This window comes from Hibiscus syriacus, unplaced genomic scaffold, assembly GCF_006381635.1.
Source record: "Hibiscus syriacus cultivar Baekdansim isolate YM2019G1 unplaced genomic scaffold, ASM638163v2 tig00110065_pilon, whole genome shotgun sequence".
Classification (NCBI taxonomy): Eukaryota; Viridiplantae; Streptophyta; class Magnoliopsida; order Malvales; family Malvaceae; genus Hibiscus; species Hibiscus syriacus.
Window position 1 is genome coordinate 1,664,438 of NW_024062585.1, and position 22,082 is coordinate 1,686,519.

At 31.5% G+C, this 22,082-nt stretch overlaps 1 long non-coding RNA gene and 1 pseudogene across 1 annotated transcript; both read right to left on the minus strand.

The window, feature by feature from the left end:
- Positions 1 to 254: 254 nt before the first annotated feature.
- On the minus strand, positions 255 to 1,345 carry LOC120214568 (annotated as a pseudogene).
- Positions 1,346 to 8,544: 7,199 nt separating this feature from the next.
- LOC120214485 lies at positions 8,545 to 9,165 on the minus strand. Its single transcript, XR_005524874.1, has 3 exons — positions 9,116 to 9,165; positions 8,789 to 9,014; positions 8,545 to 8,683 (listed from the first exon to the last, which is right to left on the minus strand). It is a non-coding gene; the product is annotated as an uncharacterized LOC120214485 (long non-coding RNA).
- Between the last annotated feature and the right edge of the window lie 12,917 nt (positions 9,166 to 22,082).

Sequence of the window (22,082 nt, forward strand, 5' to 3'; positions counted from 1 at the left end):
TCTGCCTAAGAGAACGAGCAAAATCCATCTTCTGATTAAGGAAACAACTGATGGTGAGTACAAAACAATGGAAGTGATTAGTAAGTAAAAAAAAGAGGAAGAATGAACAATATGTTCCACCTCCAAATGAGACTGAGAAATAACCTCTTCCAACTTTTGAAGGCCTCATGAGTGCATCAATTCATGGTCTTCAAGAAAGGTATTGAAGAAAGTTCTAGCTGCAATAGAAATCAAAATTATTTGAGACAAACTTATCACAGGTCACCAACAGCATAGTCTCAGAACATCACATGACCATTTGGCTGGAAATACCACAAAACATTTGAAAATCAAGAAAGTTATCAAGTTTAGTTTTAAAAGCAAGGTAGATAAGAAATATTTATAAATATTGCTATTATGCAAAAATATTATCAATCACCTTGAGAACTTTTTTGAGATTCTGTAAGACTAAAGGCATATTCTCTGGCGATACTGCAGATAACACAAAAATCTACTTATAATGTCAACCATCATTGATAGAAAAAAAAACTACATGAGCACTCATGGCAGATAATGAAATATCCAAATGATTATTCAAATACCATGGTTACAACATCGACAGAGGCAGGAGAAATATGTTCGCTAAGGTCATCAGTGGTCAGGTCACAGACGAAAGCACTTACACGAGTCTCATCAAATTATTTATGCGGCTACAATAATATGGGAAAATAATTCATTTAAGATGCAATACCTATTCATACTGAATTTTCAAATAATATGAACTCAGCCTCCTATTATGAAAAATGGAGCAATTAGGACAAGAAACTAAACCTTGACCAAATTAATTGCGCGTAGTGAAAAGTCACATGCATAAACAAAAGCCTATGGGTATGTAGCATTTAGAGGGAATACAACATTTCCAGCACCACAGCCATCCTGATTACCAAGGTCACATTAGTTCTATAATATATAGAAACCTTACATGAGAATTTAAGAACCTTAGACAAGAAGGTGAACTACTTAACACACACTATAAGAAACAATAAAGTCAAGTTCTACCATATATAGTGACCAACATTCAACAAGTCCATTTCCAAATAACCTATCATTAACAGAGAACTTATTGTGGATTCAAACTCAAGAAAATAGTATTAGTAAGAAGACTATTTATGTACCACAAAATAGATATTGAACGGATAATATGTAAGTGAAAATGTTAAGTGATTTACCTCCAAAATAACTTTTCTTCCGCTTCTCTGATTTAATAAAAAAATAGTTAAAAAAGGAAACAAATAACCTTGAAGAATTAAAAAAAAAATAGTTAGCTTCAACTCACAGAAAAGTATTGATCCCATTCCTTGTCCATTATACCAAAGAACATAATAAAATTTCTGTAGCAGTGGTTCTATATAAGTTGCAGCTTTTTGAAGTGATCCCAAAAAGAACCTCGTTGTTTGTCACAACCATGTCTAGTACAAAGACTAAACCGAAATTTAGTAACATTCGATCTGGGTATGGGGAGTAGATGTAGTGCATTTAAGTAATAACACAATATCTCAACAATGAACTTAGTAGATATAAAAAGGGGTGAAAACAACTTAAACAAAACTACAAGAGGACTAACTTTATCTTGATGCCTCCTGTAGAACTGATCCCAATACTTCTTAGCATCTCTTTCATACTTAGCTGTAAAACAAAAGATCAAATTTAAAGCACCATGTATCGACTCAATGCATGCCCATAACTGTGAGTAAAAGAGATCTAATTTGAGCACCTATCCAAAAGGGGAAACTCCAGTGGTAGTGGCTGGGTATATTTGTATCCTCTGCGCTGGTTGTTGTTGTTTCACACCATTTTGCATTTCGGACTCCATTATTGGACCAACCTAAATTAAGAAAAAAACTAAGTTTTGAACTTCCTGAAATATGAATTGTAATTCACAAATCTTAGAAGCGGAAAATTAAGATACCAAACATGTAATAGTGGACTCAGGGTTTTTTTTGAACATATTAACAATGATATGTGATCCTGACAACTTTGGTAGGAACATAATCCACGAACATTTGTAATTTATAAAATAAATAAATAAATACAAGAATGATTGAAGACAATGACTTCACCATGCCTAATTTCCTCGTTACAGAACTACTGACATGAATCAAATAACAAAATGCTGCTTTAGCTTACCTACTAAACCAAGTCTTCAAAAGAAATTCAGCGTGCAATGACGGGAGTAAAAATTTGCAAAGTATCAACACATAGTAACTTGGTTTTGAAATAATAAAAATAATTCAAGAGCTAAATATTCAGTGGCAGGTCCCGACAGTCAATGCCGACAGCAAGATACAAAGCACTCAACAAGTGCTAATATCATGCATGCAATGATGAATGAGAAATGATAGCTTAGAGGAAGTCAACCCACAATCACTAGAAACACAATTTTTAAATCTTAATAATCTTGAACATAATTCCATAGGATCACCCTGCACCTTTAACATACACAAAATATCACCCTATAAATACACTAATACACGCAAAAATATTGCACCGCCTACATAAAGATGAGAGGCCAAGTTCTAATTTATATTATTCTACTAGCATGGTTCCTGCTTATAGATTCTCAACCTGAGGGCTCCCAAATAGATGTTCAAGCCATTGAATCAGACAACCTTTTCTCTCTCTCTCAATTACTTAAAGCGTTCAATGTATATCATACACCTACATCAAGCACATTTACAAACTTTTGTAGCTTCTAAATTGTAATGCATTAATGTTTTTTTCCTATAGTGCCAACAATTCACTTCAAGTTCAGACCTCGAAGCCTAATGTCGAGACCACATGCTAGAAATGCATTACGTACCTGGGTAAGAACTGTGTAATCTCTTTCAGCTTAAAACTGTTGTATTTATCTAGCTAGTATAACTAAATCCATTAGCTAAAAAAATCCTCGATGTGATGAAAAGCAGGTTGAAATGAAAAAGATTCAAAAATCCCCATCCGGACCGAACCCATTAGAAAATCACCGACCACCATCTAGGCATTAAAACAATGGATGCAACAGCCAACATGGAAGATAGGGTAAGGCGACACAAATTGTATTTGGAGGTGAGACGTCTCTGTGTAGGACAAGGATTTTACTTGTAAAAATCCATATGCGAAAGCAAGTATTGATGTACTATTATATGCTTCTAGCATGTACGAAAAGTTCTAAATGAGTTAGCTCTGGCTCTGACCCCTAGTAAAGGTTAGTTTGGCGTGTAATGGTATGTTCGGTTTTCTTCAGTCAGAAGGTAATCCCATGTCCTAATTACGATATTCTGCTTTATAATGCTTATATACAATAAATTCATACTACACTATCGCATGTTTATAGAAAGAAACATTCATATTTCACACGTGAAAAGAACTAAAACAGTTTTAAACAAAGATTCGACAAATCTTCATGAGAGAGAAAATATCCCTAGGTTCAGATCACATAAAAGGAAGCAATGAAGGTGCAACTACTAGCACAGTAAGATCCCTAAAATAAATAAAAATAAACTACCTAAAAGCTTGAGTACTGCTGAAAGAAGGCTACCATTCGAAGAGAAAAATTTTCATCAACAACAGGGGAATTTGAACAAAAGGAAGGCAATAGAGAGAGAGAAAAAAAAGAAGAGGAGAACACAAGAAAAATACATAAGGGAAATTTTTTGTAATGGGGGAATATTATAAAACTCAACAACAAATATCTGTAAAGGGGATTTTCAATTGCAATCGAAGAACACCCGTTCTTTTAGCTTTTGAAGGGTATATTTTATTTCTCATTTCATGTTGTTCTTTGAATTTTTTACTTCTGTTTTTGTGTACATTGTTTTGAAACAAATAGGAATCGAGAGAGGAATATTTACTTGGGTTGTGCGCACGTTTATGGAGTCTTGTTAACTCCATTTTATCATCGTTCAGTTTCCTTTATCAAATGATAGGAGTGAAGTTAGTAAATAAAATCTTTTTTGAATCAAAATAGTAAATAGAGAGAGAGAGAGAGCTTAACTTGGCCAAGCGTCAGCGCTGTTGTCGGGGTGGTTCTTGGCATTTTACCAGTGGACTGATGCAAAGAGAAAAAGGGAAAAAGAGAAAATGGGGGAAGCATGCGGCGTGAACTGATTATCGAGGGGGGAAGAAGCGGGAAAGGATGAAAATAATGGGGGAAATTAAAAGATAACTTTTACAGATGACACACAATTAAAAGTGTACTATGTGTTTTTGTAAATTTTTTGGATTATAACTATTAAATATGACACACATTATTGTAAGTCATATATCGTTCAGATTTTAAAAAACATGACATTTTTTATGACACACATTTTTTGCAAGTCATAAATTAGCATGTGTCATCGTTCGTGTGTCATTAAAGGTATATTTTCTTGTGGTGGCACTATCCTCATTTTGATTTTTGTATTCTGGTTTGGGTACCTTTTCGGAGGGTAACATCCCTATCCTGTTATCTATGACGAAAGGAAAGTTGTATAAATTTCTTGTTATAATATATGGTAATAGTCAGTTGATTTATTGATGCCTTAATTTAGATTTGCATCATGTCTGTGCTATTTGTGGTATGATATCGACATCTGTTGCACTTCTAGGACACATTGACACTTTTAGGCCACTTTCTAGTTTATGTCTTTTCATATCCCTCAGGGTGCGTTTGATTCACGGAATGTAAGATTACCTCGGAGAATAGGATTACCGGAATGTAGCATTACCTAACACATTACTGGGAATGTTATATTATTGTGTTTGGTTTGTTTGGTAGTAATGTAAGATTAAAGTGTTTGGTTGAAGGAATAAAAGATTACTGAAATATATATTTTACCAAATTGTCATTATTCTATATTTTTAAACATGTGAAATTATAAATATTTAAATAAAAATTATTTATATAAAAATTCATCGATAATATATTACTTTATTATTTAAATATATAATGTATTATTTTAATTTTAATTAATATTAATATTAAATTTTACATAATTTATCTAAAAATATATTAAAATTTTACATCAACATTTAACTCAATGTTCAATATTAGGGATTTTTAACTTTCACTATGATATTGAATCGACCATGACGATGATTCCATTGGCTTTCTCAGGAATTCGACTCCATATACGGTCCAGTTTGGCACTGCATTATGGGAACTAGCCGGTTCATACGTGAGGCATTCACTAGGAGGTTTATTGTATTTTTCAATCGACAATGTTTACATTCTTTTCTTTAAGACCGCTGTCGAGTATATACGTGATGCATTCAATCGACAAGTGTGTTTGGGAATGTAAGATTTCAACAGATTTGTGTGTTCTACACAATTCTTGTGCTGGTAAAAAATTTACAAAGTTTCCATTTTGAAGTTACATGTATAACTACAGAGTGCAGTAGTGATAAACATGTCTATTTTTCGGTTCATACGTGTACTTGTTTAGTTTGAGTACATGCATATCAACAATCATTTGTTTATGGATTCTAATTTTATACGTTCCATGTTAGTTAAGAATATAGATCATCTGTCAATTTTGTCCTCATTGAGGTCACATGTGGTTCAAATAAAATTTAGATTATAAAATAAAAGTAAAATATTCACCAAAAACAATAATTTTATCGGACAATATGTCGAAAATTGTGTTATTTCAACTTGTTTTGTCGATAATATCACAACGAGGAAGTTGTTTATCAAGTTTGGCTGATTGGTGAAGAAAACTGAATCTGGGTATTTATTGATGCTTTAGAAGAGTGGGAATTCTATGTAAAAGATATTAATTATCCCAGTGACACTTAATTGAAGGTAAAAGATCATTTTTTGTTGCGTAATTACAAAACTTGACAAGATTTTTACATGGTTTTGGTGTAATCACCAAAATTGATCGCTACAAATTTCATGCCTTCTCGATGTTTTAGCGTCAAATTAACATTTTACAGTTTCCAGAAACTGTCTGGTTCGAGTGTGAAGGAAATTACTAGGAGCCATGTCAGAACCAAACATAGGCACCTTGCCTCAATGCTTTCAACAATGTTATTTAACATTGCCACAAATATTTTCTATGAACACTGTAACCAGATAAACTTTCATTTTAGTATCATGAGATAAAATTTTCTCAATGTATTTACCTGCAATCGATGTAGTATAACAAGAAAAAAGTCATAAAAACAACTATCACAACCAAAAGAAACAAAAAAAAGAAGTCATAACAGAGGCCAAGCTTTGCGAGGTGATCTGCCAACCTGTAATTTCTCTCCTAACATACACAAACCGACAGAGGCCAAGCTTTGAACATACTAGACTGTTAATTTCTCTCAGATCATACACAAAGGACAAGTGAAATGGCTTACCTGTATCTAAAGAGAATTCTAAAACAATTTTAAGTGGCTGTTAATTCGGCCATGTCTGAATTATTCTAAGTTATCGGTCATGAGATTTGTTTTCGAAAACTAGCACATTACTTGCAAGCCATTTACTACAAACAACTAATGCAACAGAAATTAGCCACAATAATTTTGACAAGACTAGCCAAGATACCGAATAGCAGATATGAACTCATCCATATCGAATACAATTTTATAAGGTTACATTCTTTGTTTAACTTACATAATAAAAAGAAGTATAACATTAACCATCAAAAGTTTGTGCAATGTTCAGACTTACAAAAGATAATAACCATGACATTCTAAACTTAATCGTATATGTTGGCTATATTATATACACAAAAATTCTCCAAGTCAAAAGCTTGACATATACCTGGATAAGTTACACAAAAAAGTTGGGACCATATTCTAAAGTCATAATCAAAAAGAGATCGACATAATTGTAGAAGGACTACAGTTAAAATGATGGTATAAAGTGATGGTATTCAACTAATTGCTTAATCACATAATCTTTTTTGAATTCTTTTGGCAAAGAAAAGAAGAAATCTACCTTGTGCGCATCTTTGCTAATATACTCTCCTGCAGTAAGCATTTCATCATTGGATAGGCCTTCAATTTTCATGATTTATGTGAAAATCGACATTCTTCGATCATTTCCTTCTGCCTCCATTTTCAATAAAGCAGTAATATCCTTAATTTCTTTGACAGTTTCTTGGTATGCAGCACCAAACTTATTTATCTCCTGTACAAGATCGGTTAACCCATCATCACTTCGAGATCTTTTCTTGCTAGCTACTTTTTTCATTGCAGAGGTAGAGGCAGTGTCATCAGATGTTTGGCAAGTTGAAGCACCAGCATCCTCTCTTGATTCAGAATCTCTTACTCCCTTGTCTTCAAGTAATGTATCTATAAATGCATTGTTTTCAACATCAATATGTTCCACTGCATCAACTGTTGTCTCAGCTATTGTTCCTGTTTCTCTTTCTTTTCCAAATATTTGAACAAAGTCGTCAAAGAATGGAAATGACTTGTTTCTCAATCCAACAACAGTTGGATGACTCTACAATATAATAAAATCACATATTTAATAAATCTTACAATTACCTATGTAGATAACAAAGAGTACAGAAAGAAGATAAATTCAAGTAAAATACTTACTCTAACCCAATCATCAAATACATCCTTTGGTGCAGTTAAACATTTTTCTTCTTCATTCCAACCGAATCCACTTCCAATATTCAACATTTCTGATAAAGCATTATATTGTCTTTTGAGTAGCTTCACTCTAGATTCAATATGTGGATGTGCCCTAATTTGTGATGTCGGAAGTTTGATTTCTAACATCTTTTCAAGATGAGATAGATAATCTGATCTAAATGTTCCATTATCAGCTTTCCAATGCGGGTCTTCTGCCAAAATGTGTAAGCATTCAACAAGTTCAGCATCCTCCTGTTTACTCCACGTCCTTTTAGTAACTATAGACTTAACCTTTCCAGATGTCTGTTTCTCCCCTTTGAGATTCCATATTTGATGTTGACATATTGCTCTTCGAAATAATCTAAGAAGATGTATATAAAAAATGTATAACATAACATAAAACATGTCATCATTGTCAATAATAATCATAAATTAAATTTAAAAGTAACATAATAGAAATCAAATGTAGTGAATGACATAAGTAATGAATGCCCATAACAAATAAAATTCGAATTTTTTAGAAGAGAAATACATAAAAGTTAATAAAGTTTATACCTTAAAATATAAAGATGTCAAATACATGAAAGTAATGACCACTAACATTAGATAAAATACAAGGTGAAAGTCCATACATAACATAAAATAACATCTATCCTAAAGTACGTGACGAGAACCAACTAGTAAACATATCTTCTGCTAATTTATCTCTCCACTCAGTCCAAGCACTACTTGGCTCACAATGTCTGATCATTTCTACCTCATTAATCTCTTCAACATGCCTACTATCTTCAGTATAGTCAGATTCAATAGGATCAATTGGCATATCAGATCTTATGAAAATATGGAGAAGACAACAAGTGGAAATGAGTTTACATTGTGTTTTTACTGGATAAAACGATTTTCCCTTAAAATTACCCATCTCACTTTCAATATGCCAAAACATCTCTCAATGCAATTCCTAGCTTGAGAATGTTTCATGTTGAAATATTCTTGAGGGTGGTAGGTTGATGTCCTTCTCTCCAATCATTCAAGTGGTATCATTGACCTCTATATGGTGTAAGAAATCCCTCTCCATTTGTGTATCCAGCATCACATAAGTAGTAACACCCTATATTATTTTAATTTAAAAAGTGAATTAATATACAAAACTTGTAAGAAGTTTACATTCTTATATATATATATATATATATATATTAATGACCTAATAAATTACCTTGTGGAACATTTAAACCATTTCTTCTACTAATGGCATCTCTGAGTATTCTACCATCAGCTGCAGAACCTTCCCACCCAGGTAAAACATAAATGAATTGCATGTTTGGTGTGCAAACACCAAGTACATTTGTCGCAATTTCATTTTTTCTTGTTCTGTACCTAGGTTTATCGATTGAAGATACATTGACCTTAATATACGTTCCATCTAAAGCACCCAAACATCCCTATATTCATCAAATAAAGTTAAATTACATTATTAGTATCCATTTATGTATAAAGTATTAGTAATTAACTTAAAAGAAATTTCACAATTATGATACAATACCTTAAACCATTTTCATCTATCGTCTGTTGAATTATCTTGTATCGGTTATGGTTTTCTAAAAAGAATCGGATGCAGTTTCAAGATTGAAGCTAACACTGTATGGAGAACTATACTAATTGTTTCACCAGATCTTACTGTTTGATGTTTTAGAACTCTATTCTTAATACGGTTGGATATAATATGAAGGAAAGTAATAATCATTTCTTCTATAGACATAGATTGACTCTCTTTTAACCCACCGTGACTTTGTAATAGGTGACACAATTTGAGAAATGCTCTCCTATCCATTCGACAATTATCAACACTTTGTCTATCACTTTCAAATACAATTTTATGCAAATTAAGTGATCTAATATTATGTCTATGAAGTCTTTCATGTGCATAACTTATTTTAGGTCTATTTTTATATTTTTTATAAGAATAACTGAAATAACCATAAGCATATGACACACAATCTCCATCATTTGCAATTTTAAAATAAGAATTGTGGCGATATGCATCTTCTTTCGCATTGGTAAATGAGCCATAACTATTATTACGAGCAAACATTTTAATATTAGAACATAATAATATTGAACAAGAATAATTGTGTCATCAAAATAAAAATAAATGAAAACTAATTTAACAGTTCTAAAGTAATTAAAAACATAAATCAATAGTTTAACATAAGCTAAAAATTATAGAAAATCACTGACCAAACGTACATTACCTGGGAGCCACTAGGTGGTAAAGTCATTTGGGCTCCAAATCTATGTTGTTATATATGCTTATTGTATCGTACTGATAAAATAAGAAGCCTAGTATAATTGATAAGAGTTTATACTATGATCGTTTAGTTGATATCTGCTACCCACTTTATGTCAGGTCATCATACGTAAGATAACATATACATACCCTGCTTTATATTACTAAATCCTTAGTTATAAACTTGAGCTGATTTTTATTTTTATCTTTTTATGATTAATTTATAACTAAATGTTTTCTATCTGGATTAACACATGTTATCATCCTAACTTAATGCAGTCGGCAAGGGAAAAGATGCTCCAGCTGAAACATGTAATAGCTGAGGGGTTGAAAGACAATATATACTAAACCGGCAGAGTACATAAGGCTGACATTTAATTCATCCTAGGAACTAAGAAGTCGACTTTGTAAATTTTGCATGCCCTAAAATTTTCCTATTACCTTATTCTACTTAGCCCTTGATCGTTCATCTCTTAATTGTTCAATAGAACCTCATCTGGAATAGTGGACATTGCCAATTATTTGAGCGGCCTATAATCTATAACTTGCATTCTTGATGCACATGATGCTTAAGTAGAGCGGTTGATGTTAGTCTCTAGATATGAAAATGTATAGAATCTAACACCACAGAACTATTAACATGATAGCGTTGCAGAAAGCTCTTTGGAGTAACTATTAACATAAATCAAGAGTTTAACATAAACTTAAAGGGCTTAGGTTTATTAATAAGGGTTACTTAGACATGTAGACCAAGGTTGGGTAACGATCAGAGTCCCCTGGGGTTTGAAGCTCCACAAAGGTGCTCAGAAACGCACTAATTCAGATGAAGTTTATAAGGGCTCTATTAATTTTATGAGCCAAAAAAAAGTCTCATGGTGAATACTAGACCAAGTACGGAGAGGGCGAAAATAAGAGTGATCAACAAGACCCTAACTTTTTGCTTATAAAAGAGTATCTCAGCTTCCTCTAAAGCACATAGCTCATTCTATGCCTTAATCTCATCATCAATATTACCACCAGGCCTACTAGAAGTCAAATTAGCAATCTGAAACCTCTCCAACTCCTCTTTTTTTCTTTTTAACTTTCTTAGAAATATTATTATACTCGGTCTGATCAAGAGTTTTAAGACTACTCTTCAACCACTTTAATTTCTTAGAAGTCAAATTAGCAATCTGAAACCTCTCAAACCTCTAGAAGGGACCTGGGAAAGGTGAAATAAAAAGGGGAAAATGGGATTCAAAGTGTTAACGATTCCAAATTTCAACCAGTACAGTATGCAATACATCTAGTACTTGAAACTATATCTGATTTGCAATTAGTTCAGACTTAAAAAAACAAAACTCTGAATTGAAATCCCATCATCTTAAACTATAGTTTTTAATTTTAGAAGAGAGAAATCTCAGGATACAAACTAGTGCGAATCGAAAACGAAAAGTGAAAATCACAATCGGGAAAGTAAATGATAAATAAAGAGAGAAAGGATCATACATGGAAAGGAATTGAATGAAAGAAAACATTTCTGCATTCCAATTCACACACAAAGATAATAAAAAAATCATTCCTCACAACCATATCCAAAATCGTTCCTTTACAGGAACAGAGAAAAACCCCAGTTTTTAGATCCAAAATCGTTCCTTTAAATGAACAGAGGGAAAAACAGTTCTCAAACATGGAGGGACGAACCTGACAAGAGATTAGCAGATACAATAACACAGAAGAAGAAGTTCGTTGGAGCAAGAGACAACTCCTCGCAACAACTCTCACCAAATCAAAGAAGAAGAATTTTTTCAGCCAAAGCAAGCTAACGGGAAGGGGTATTTTAGCCATAAGAGGACATGAATCAACAAATACCTAAGGGAGATGGGGGATTAATATTCCTAGTAAAACAAGGAAAAAATACACTGTTGGTATTCAATGTTTACCATCACTCGGGAATAATAACCATCCAAACGTGGGTATCTTAACACGGAAAAAAGGATTCCTCCCAGGAATGTTTAAATCCATGAACAAAACGGGGCCTCAGACCTTTAGAGTTCTGACTGATACTTGGAGAATCGTCTAGTCGCACATTTTCATTTTAGATATTGTATGGATGATATATATTTATATTGGGGGGTTTTCGGAATATTATATTTCTACTTGTTATGAATTTTAAACTCGGTTTATGATATATTTCATGAACTCTTATTTTTGCTATAAACTGAAAATTCATGATTTCTAGTAATCCAAATTATTATGATATCTAAGATTTGGTCGTAACGTCAAGGTCTGGTCGTAACGTCAAGGTCGGGTCTAACGCGTTACATATATATTTTATAAAATTTAATTCTTTAAATATTTAAAATAATTAGAACAATTGAAACTATTTGACGTGGGTTCAAAAACCTAGTTTTCTCTCATTGTTGTAGCTCTCATCCCTTTTCTTTTTCATCTTTGTTGTTCGTCGGCGGCACCAACTTTAATGTTGGTTACTGACCATAGGTATTCTTTATTTTCATTTTCTTTTCTTATATCGCAACTTTATTTTTTTTTTTATTTTCAATAAGTTTGCTTGTATAACACATTTTCATATGCCTTTATGACACGTTTTCTTCTGCAATTTGGAATGATTTTGGTCGTTTGGTTGTTTTTTAATTTATTTTTTAAGGGTTTATTTGATATCGCCACGACTGATCAGGATGACGCTTATCTAATATCTTATTGATCTTCCCTACTTTGTACCCTTGGATTGGGTTTGGATACTTGATTGACATTCGTGGATAGCTTTTCACATTGATCAAATCTGATTTGTAGTTTTTTGGTGGTCTTTCGGTTGCTTAATCTTATTTTGTGGTTCGTATGCTAGTACAATTAGTTCTATGTGTATTTATCTTTGTTTGAGTTTCTTGGTTAGATTTTAGTCTTTCCTTGTATGGTCCTTATGTGATCTTAAGTTGTTAGTTTTTGTTCCAATGATTGTAGAAAATTGTCCTGATTCTGTGATTAATTTATTATTATAATTTTAAATATTTATTGTAATTCATGATATTTCCTATTTTGAATAAAATTAGTGGCTTATATAAAAAAACTATTTAAAATAACTATAGTTAAAGTTAAAAATTTGAAGTTTTAGAAAGTTAATAATGGGGACATCTAGTATAACGGATGGAGTATTATATATATATATAATTGTGTAATATTTACATTTTAGTATGATTGTAAATATATATATATTTATTAATAAAAACCAAAACAAATAAATAATTTCGATTTTATAAATTTAAAGATATTATGATTTATAATTTGATTTTATTAGGTTTATATAATATTTATATTATTAAAATAAATTAATACAAAATCAAGTTAGTTTTTTGGAAAAAACGATGAAATTTCAACCCAAATTTTAAAATCTAAAAATTTTAGTTTATTATTTTTTCTCATGTAAACTACAAAAATTGTCACTTTCGTTTGGGTTTTATAAACTTTTCCTCACTGAATTAAAAAAAGATTTGGTGACTTTCGTTTTGTTTTAATTAAGATGTAACCACTGAAGGTTAACTGCTGTTAAACATTTAACTATTTGCTGATGTGGAACGTTAAATATATAAAATTAATATTACATCATTTCCACGTAGATAATATGTGGATTAAGTTTTGGTAACTTCCTTTATATTTGTACACTTTTTGTCACTTGCGTTGTCGTTTTATTAAGTATTGGTCACTTCCATTATCGTTTATTAAGTTTTGGTCACATAGAAATGAGGTACACGGAGGCCGGCGCAGTGGCGATGGTGTGATGCTTCGAACAATGTAATAGCAATTAGTGTAAGCATACACTATCGTTTATCAAGTAGTAAAATTGGACAAAGATAATGCATCGAGTATTGTATCCTCTGAGATTAGTAGTACTTCACATAATTGTTATGCAACAAGCGTAAAATTGTGTGTAGTTGATATAGGGTGCAATGTTGTAGTAATGTAATAGAAAACATAATAGAATAAATGAGATTATAGGACAAGTAAATGAAGCAATGTATGATTTAGGCAAAGGATTGTGGGATGTCAAACAACAACATGATACTAACAATATTGTAGCATTACAATTGATGTTTCTAGCATTAACATGGCAGGTTATTCTTCTCTCGAAAATATTCATCAACAACTTACAAGAAGGACTATGTCTCTATAGCAATTCAGATAAGCGTACTAAGAATGTTATGACAAAACAGTCAACAAAAATCTCTTTTATGCTAAATGTTGTTCTCTCAGACATTGATGTTATTCATGATCATAGCATATTGGAAAATTTATATCTCTATAAACAAGCCAAATATTAAACTCAAGCGACACCAATCAAGAATACTAAGGCAAAGTGAATAAACATGAAATTCATAAAATATATTCAAAATAAAAGACCCAAGTTTAACATCTCAACATAAAATAAAAATAAATCATCTCAAACAAAATAAATCCCCCTTTTCAAGTTTGATCTAAATCGCTAAGTTGATGTCCAATCGATTGTTCGCCACGGCTCTTATGGTTGATACTTGTTTTATGTCCAAGTATTGTTTTTGCAAAGGTTTTTTAGGCTGTCATGGAAGTGTTATGACAGCAAAATAAAAGCGGTTATAAAAATTAGGGTTTTCAAGAATGAATAAAGTGTGTATAAAATAATATATTTATATCCAATCAAAGTTAAACTTTCCACCTGTAGGAAAATCTCTTTTTTTTTGAAAATTCCTTTTTTAAATTCAAATTTCAGCCTTTTCTCGTAGCTTTATCAATTCCTAAAATTTTTCTAACCGCTTGGTGACTCAACAGTTGCTTTAGAATCGACTCGACAATCCAATCAAACATCGATGCACAACAACGACTACAACATTAACAAAGTCACATCGGTATATCAATTTGCAACAAAAACCATCAAAATCAGCCCAAGTACCAACAATTCACTCCTAATATGCAAATGATGTAAATTATTCTAAAATAATTCTAATTACGATTATAAAAATACTAAAACACAAGTTATCCTAAGTAAAAAGACTATAAATAATAACTATTTTGGATAGTTATCATAACCCAAAACCTAAGTGTTTCTTTGTCCTTAAGCAATGCATGGCAACAACTTGCCCTTAACAATTAGACAACATAACTATTACACTTGCCTTGCACCTGTCACCTCAAAACCTTAGCAATTTTATGTCAATCACCTTTGAATCTTAAGACAACAAGAAATCAACTCAAATAAATTTTTAATGTTAGTGCATGTGTATGCTCTTAGTCGTGGCAGTTCACCACCATTGATATTTGTAGAGAATATCATAATTATTAAAGTAATTAATAAAGCAAAAGATGTAACACCCATAGCTCGTATACGTCTCAAAATACGAGCCATAGATGTCACATCAACTTGAAAAACATTAAGTGAGCATTTCACATAATCAAACCACTAATTATGAATTCTTTTTAGAATTCATATTAACTTTCCCATTTAATTTATAATGGCCCTTCACCATTATGATCATTTCAAATAAATTTACTAAAATTCCAGCACCTTGATAAAATGTTCAAATCAATACTTTAACATTAAAAAACTTGCAGTTTTATCCTAAACTTTCTTAGACTTTTCGAATTCAACCTTTAACTTTGTTAACTTGAAATTCGATCCCAAACTTATATTTAAACTCCACAAATCAGCATACTAATAATTTTTTTTCCAGCATTGTAATAATTTACCCAAAAGATGCTTTTACATTTAATAAACTTGAAATCAAGTCCCTAAACTTTAGGACTTTTCGAATTCCATCACTAAAGTTTACCAAACTTAAAATTTGGTTCCAACCAACTTCCCAACTTAAAATTTCCAGCATGTAAACATTATAAATCAGCATTGAGTACCTCAAATTGCACATTTTTACATTAATTTCCCATAATTCTCAAAATTTGTAAAATAACCCTTTTTCCAATTCAAGTTTCCAAATTGATCTCCAAATTATATAAAACACGTCCAACATTCATTCTAGATCATAGGAAGTTTTTCAAAAATTTTCCTTGTATGGCTGAATACACCAAGTACAATAAAGCTTGATTTCCATTGAATTTCAAGCATGAATTCAACTTCTTCACAATAAATTCATGTTATTCTAATCATCACAACATCAACTTAAATCAAAATCAATCCAACCTCAATAAATTTCAACTTGGTTGAATCCCATATAGGACTTTACACATGATTTTAATCATCACATAAACCTTAGAATTAATCTCCAACACTAAAAGCCTAAAAATATTTCCTTAAATCCTCAAAAAAAATATAAGCCCTTCATTAACCCTAATCACCAAATCTCAACATTCAAGCATGTTTAACATGAATTTCTTATACCAATTGATAGAGAATTTGATGGAGAACATTTTTCTATTCCACAACTTAATCCAAAATCTTACTAAAATAGCTCAAAAATGAAAAAGAATTTTTTTCTCACCTTGTAGGGGTTCACGACAACAAGCTGATGGAGAAGAAGTGCTCTTGGTTTTTCTAGTGTTTTTCATAAAACACATGGCATTTAAACTAATTTAATTGAACTCAAAATTGAATTAATGAAAAATCCCTAAAATCCCATTAATGAAACTTGATATTTACCAAATGTCATTACATTATATTCCATTAAAATATTCCTTGGTCAAAGATGAACCAACTTGGCTTTGACTTTTTATGTTGGCCATGCAATTTTCAAAAATTGCATTTTAGTCATTAATTTTTCCACTGTTCAACCAAATCTGAAAAATTACACTGATCTCTGCTAAATTTCACTGATCTAAAATATGTAAATAATATTTCCAACACTTATCTAACATCCAGATTTTCATAAAATTCCGGTTCGATCTGACTATTCGATTTCTATACCAAACTTTATCACTTTAAAGCTTTTAACAAAAATCTCGTACTGAAAATCTAATTACCAAAAAAATTGTTGTTTTAGGCCAAACTGTTCGTTTATGGGCTAATATATATAACTTTTCAAACTTACATTTTGATCCTTGAACCTTTTAAAGTTTATACTTTAGCACTAGACTTCCAAAATTTACATTTTAGTCACTAGCCAAAATTTGGGGTATTACAAAAGATGTCACATCAATTACTATATAGCTTAACTAGAGCTTCAGCTCATCACAACTACCTGCCAGTACTTGAGTAGTAAGATGTTGTCAATAATGAACCCCTTAGCCTTTTAAGTAAAGTCATCCCGTGAAGTTTTTCATTCATTCATGCTAGCTGAGACTATATTTCCTACTTAGAATTCATTAAGCGTACTAGACTTTCCTTAGTAGCGGAATGTCCCAGAGTTAAAAGTTTATCGTGAACAATTTATTTGACTAGAGCCAGTTTGACACCTCTAGCATTTCACATAGAACTTGGACAAAATGAATTGATTATAATTTTTTTCTTTTTTTTCTTTTAAAAATATGAAAGACAATTAAATATTCTCCAAAATACCCATAAATGAACCAAGCACACCATTTAGGATAACATCAGAAGAATCATTAAGGTAATATCAAGTTATCTATAAATCTTAAGATTCTTGGCATTAGATTGCTATCGAAAATTATCTCATCATAGGTAAATGAAAAGACTTGAGAATTATTTGTTTATTTAAGTTGTGACAAGATAAATATCATGGAAATCTCGAATGAACAACACAAATCATGAACTTGACAAATACACATAACAATGAACAACAAAAATGAACAACACGCCCCCAAACCTAAGATGTGCATTGCCTTCAATGCATGTATAAGAAATCATGTAACGCTTCAGTTTTTGGGTCAGTAGTTTAGGGTAAACTCAAGTGAGTTTTAACTAAGCCAAAGAACTTGTCAAGAGTGTTGGGCTAAAATATAACTTGTTTTGGTTGGGCTTGAGCCCATTAAAGCTTAAAAGGGGTGCTTTTAAAGCGAGTACAAAAAGGAGAAAAACTAGGGGTATAATTCACCCCTAAATTGATTCAAAGATTAATCCCCTTTATTGTGAGATGAGGTTACAGCAGGGGATACACAAAAATGGAAGAAACTCTTCCATCTCTTTTTCCTCACTATTATCTTTTTCACATTCAAATTTCTTTATTCTCTTATCCTCTTCCATATATCAAAGGTGAAGTCTTGTTAGTGTCAATCCCTAGTATGAGATTGTGAAGGTAAGTTTTAAAATCATCTCTTCTAGAGCTTCAAATCAAGCTCTCAACCATAGAGTTTGGCCATGGTGGTTATGGTTGGGTTTTAGGAGGTTATGTATTTTAGAGCTTGTGTGTGGCTCTAAAACGTTTTCAAACCTTAAGAGTCATATTCCTAACATTTCTAAGCCCTTAAGTGAGTTAGTAACTCAATTCTATTGCTTGTTTTAGTGAAAGAAGTGGGTGAAAGATCAAAGGGTCAAAGTAAGGGGAAGAAAGCACTTTGGTGAGATTAAAGTTGTTCTTACAACTTCTAAGTGAAAGGTAACACATTTCTAACCCTTCTCTACCACTTGTAGATCAGCATATGTAGTTTTGTTGCTTGTTTGTGTGTGTGAGCCATTTGGTGAACTTTGGGGGGTTTAAATAATGAAAATAGGAAGTTGTTATTTATGTGTAAAGTAGAGACCTTTCATGATCCTTTAATCATATATAAGCTTAATAACCTTTTGGGGACCTCAGAATAACCTTAGGAGTGATTTGGGAGTATTTTCACGAGAGAAAATAGAGTTTTAGGGCTGAGGTATCAGTACTATAAGAAAAATATCGTTACTGCCCTTCGTGAAAGAGAAAAATAAATGGATTTTGTGAGAGGAGTATCGATATTTCCATAGGAGTATCGATAATGTTCATGACGTATCGATACTCAGGGGTTAATATCGATACTCAGGGACCCAAATCGGATTCCAATAGCTAATTTTGGGAGTATCAATACTAAAGGGGTAGTATCGATACTCCTCATAGGGGTATCGATACTAGGGTATTTTTTCAAAACATCGAATACAATTTTGGTATCGATATTGGGGTATTTTCAAAACATCGAATGCAATTTTCGTATTGGTACTTAGGCGAGTAATGATACTGAGAAGCGTGATTATCGATACTCCAAAAGTGAGTACTGATATCGAGACTAAGTTCTAAACGTCGAGAGAAAGTTTGGTATCAATACCCAGGAGAGTATCAATACCACTAGAAGGGGAGTACCGATAAGGCCTTGCCTTTGGTTGATGCTTGGGGAACAAGGAAACATGGGTTACTTAATTGATGATATTGTGATAGTAAAAGGATTATTTGGATATATCTAATTAAGTGTTGGTGCACTTTAGATGCTAGTTGGATGTTGCATCGGTGCTATGTGACCTGGAAAAATCCCAAGTACTATATTGAAGTAGACTAACCAAGTGATTTTCCGATGCTATGTAACCCAGACTTAGAATTATAGGGATACACTGACGTTGTGTGACTCAGGTCTCGCCTAATGTTCTCAAGTAATCAAATAGGGGTGTGAGTTATGTGGAGCTAAGTGACCTCGAACTACACCATGATGCTTACATTGGTTGTTGTGTGAGTGTATGCAAATGATCATAACCATACTCGTAACATGCTCATATGTTGAATGCATGTAGTATAGTAAGGTTATTTATATGACACTCAACTTGTGAGCTTAGCGTATGAAATGTGTTTTCGTGCATATGTTCTTAGGTGCAAGCTGAGGAGATCATCACCATACTTGGATTCTAGACCTGACCTTATGTCAGAGTATGTCTTGAGTATTTGGTGGGCATGTACTATCATATACCCCTTTTATGTATTGAGTCGTAAATTATGTTATTTTGTATTTGAATAATTTGGAGACTGATGTTGAGAGCTCCCCTATATTTGAGGTATAATGTTTTTTTTGTAAACGTATTTATTATGGTTTTTATATCATGGGTGAATATCAAAATGGTTAATGGTTTCAAAAAAAATGGTTAGCCACTTGAGAGGTCCTGTGTGACGTTCTAATCCACTGGATTTTGGGTTGGATTGGATTAGGATGTTACAAATAAAATAAAATAAAATAAAACATTGGAGAATGGACAACAATACTCCCCTAATGTTGTTGAATATGACGTGCTGCAATAACTGTGTGGATGTATTATTAACGCTGCAACAATGACAGTCTAGAATTAAAAAAGATGTTGGACAATAATGATTGTTTGTAAGTTCAACTGATGTTGTGAAGCAAAGCCAACAAGTTATGAATGATGGTGAGGCGATCGATGTGGAAACCTGACCTAAAAAATATCAAAAAAAGAACAATCGTTAAATAACAAAAAAAAAATCTAATCTAATATCATAAATGACTTATTGAAATCATTTAAAAATGATTTCACATAGTGAAATGGAGATTTTTGGTAACTTCTCTTGATTTCCAGTAAAACGATATCCCCTTTTGCTTGTCAAAGGTTGTAATGACATAATCGTGTTGCTCTAGGTCCTTTGCGCTTGTGAGATCAAAACATTGTTCGAAGCAGAAATATTATTTGCTAGAATTAGTCATAAAATTTTGGACCCTATTCCTAAATTTCTAGATCTACCACTGTATGAATTAACGATTAAATGATTAAAGTATAACAATCGATAATATGAATAATTAAAATTTAATAAATTAACACCGTAAGTGAATGAAACATAGACTTTTTAAATTTTAAAAAATAAAAACATATAAAAGAACTGATCAATCCGATAGTTTATCTTAAATTTAAAGTGAGAATACACACACCAACATTCTTTCTGCATGTATCATGCAAAATTTTGAATGAATATATAAGCATCACTCTCAATCTTATCAAAAAAAGTAGTTTGCAAATCATTACTACTCATTAACTTTCCTCACCATAGGATGAGAATCATAAAAATTGCATAGAAATCACCAACTTACTCTTTGGAAAGCGTGCACCTTAGTTACACCCAAAGGGACCACAAACGACGTTATCGAGGACCAACCTAAATAAACGGCACTATCATCACACAAGCTATAAAAGGTTCAATTCCGCGTAAAAATGAGATTGTAAATTATACGAGATAAATTATGAATTATTGAAGATTGATTTAGTTAAAGATTAATATTTAATTTGAATTGATTTGATTTGAACTCGATTAGAGTCTTTAAAGAGTCGAAATGAGTTACTTGATATATAATTTAAAAAACTCATGAATAATTCAAAAAAATATATTAAAATTTATTTATTTAAAATTAAATTATTAATAATATTAATATTTATATGTTCATTTTTAAAAATATATAGTATAAGGTTTAAGTTTAAATTAGAGTTTGAGTTTCGATCGATTTAAGTTTAAGAATTTTATTTTATTTCATTTCAAATTTCGGATTTTTTTTTTAGTTTCAACTCATAATTTCGAATTTGAGTTGAATTTAAGAATTATGCTTATGAATTTTTGAATCAAATCGAACTCTATTTTAAAATTTTCAAAACGAGTCGAACTAAAAAATATTCGAAATCAACTCTACTCAATTACATCTCTAATTAGAAGCATCTTCCCCAAAGAGAGTTATTTAACGGCGTCTAAACAACTCAATGTCTGATATCGTCTTTTGACACGCTCTCACGTGCCAAGAATCAAGGACCACTCGCCACGTACGCTTCTTTGAGTTTTAGTTCAATCACGTGTTCGGGCCCTCACATCCCGTCGTCATTGGCCGCCTCAATAGGACGACTTTACCCCTTCTATTTTCGTAAAACCCCCAAACTTGAATGTTAACAAAATAAACAAGAAAACGAGGTCATTAACAGTCAAATTTAATAGTATAATTACATTTTTATGCATAAAATATAAATTAATTTTTAATAAAGAAGTTTCTTTAGAATAAATTTTATTTATTTTTAATCATACAAATTTATTATAGACGATTTTGAATAAATATTTAATATAATATTATTATTTATAAAATTATAAACATTAAAATATGCTTATTGTATATTTAAAAATAAATAAATATTTTTTTTATTTAAAATAGACTTAATAGTTAAAATTATTTAAAAAATTACGTTAGAACAAATTTATAAATTTTTTAAAAAATAATAATATATTTACTAATAAAAAATTAAATTATACGAAAATTTAAAAATTTTAAGGAGGACACAGCCCGCCAACTCTATCGGTCTATCCTGCTAATAATAACTGAACATAAAATATAACGGTAAACAACAAGAAAAAGAGTTATAAGTTTC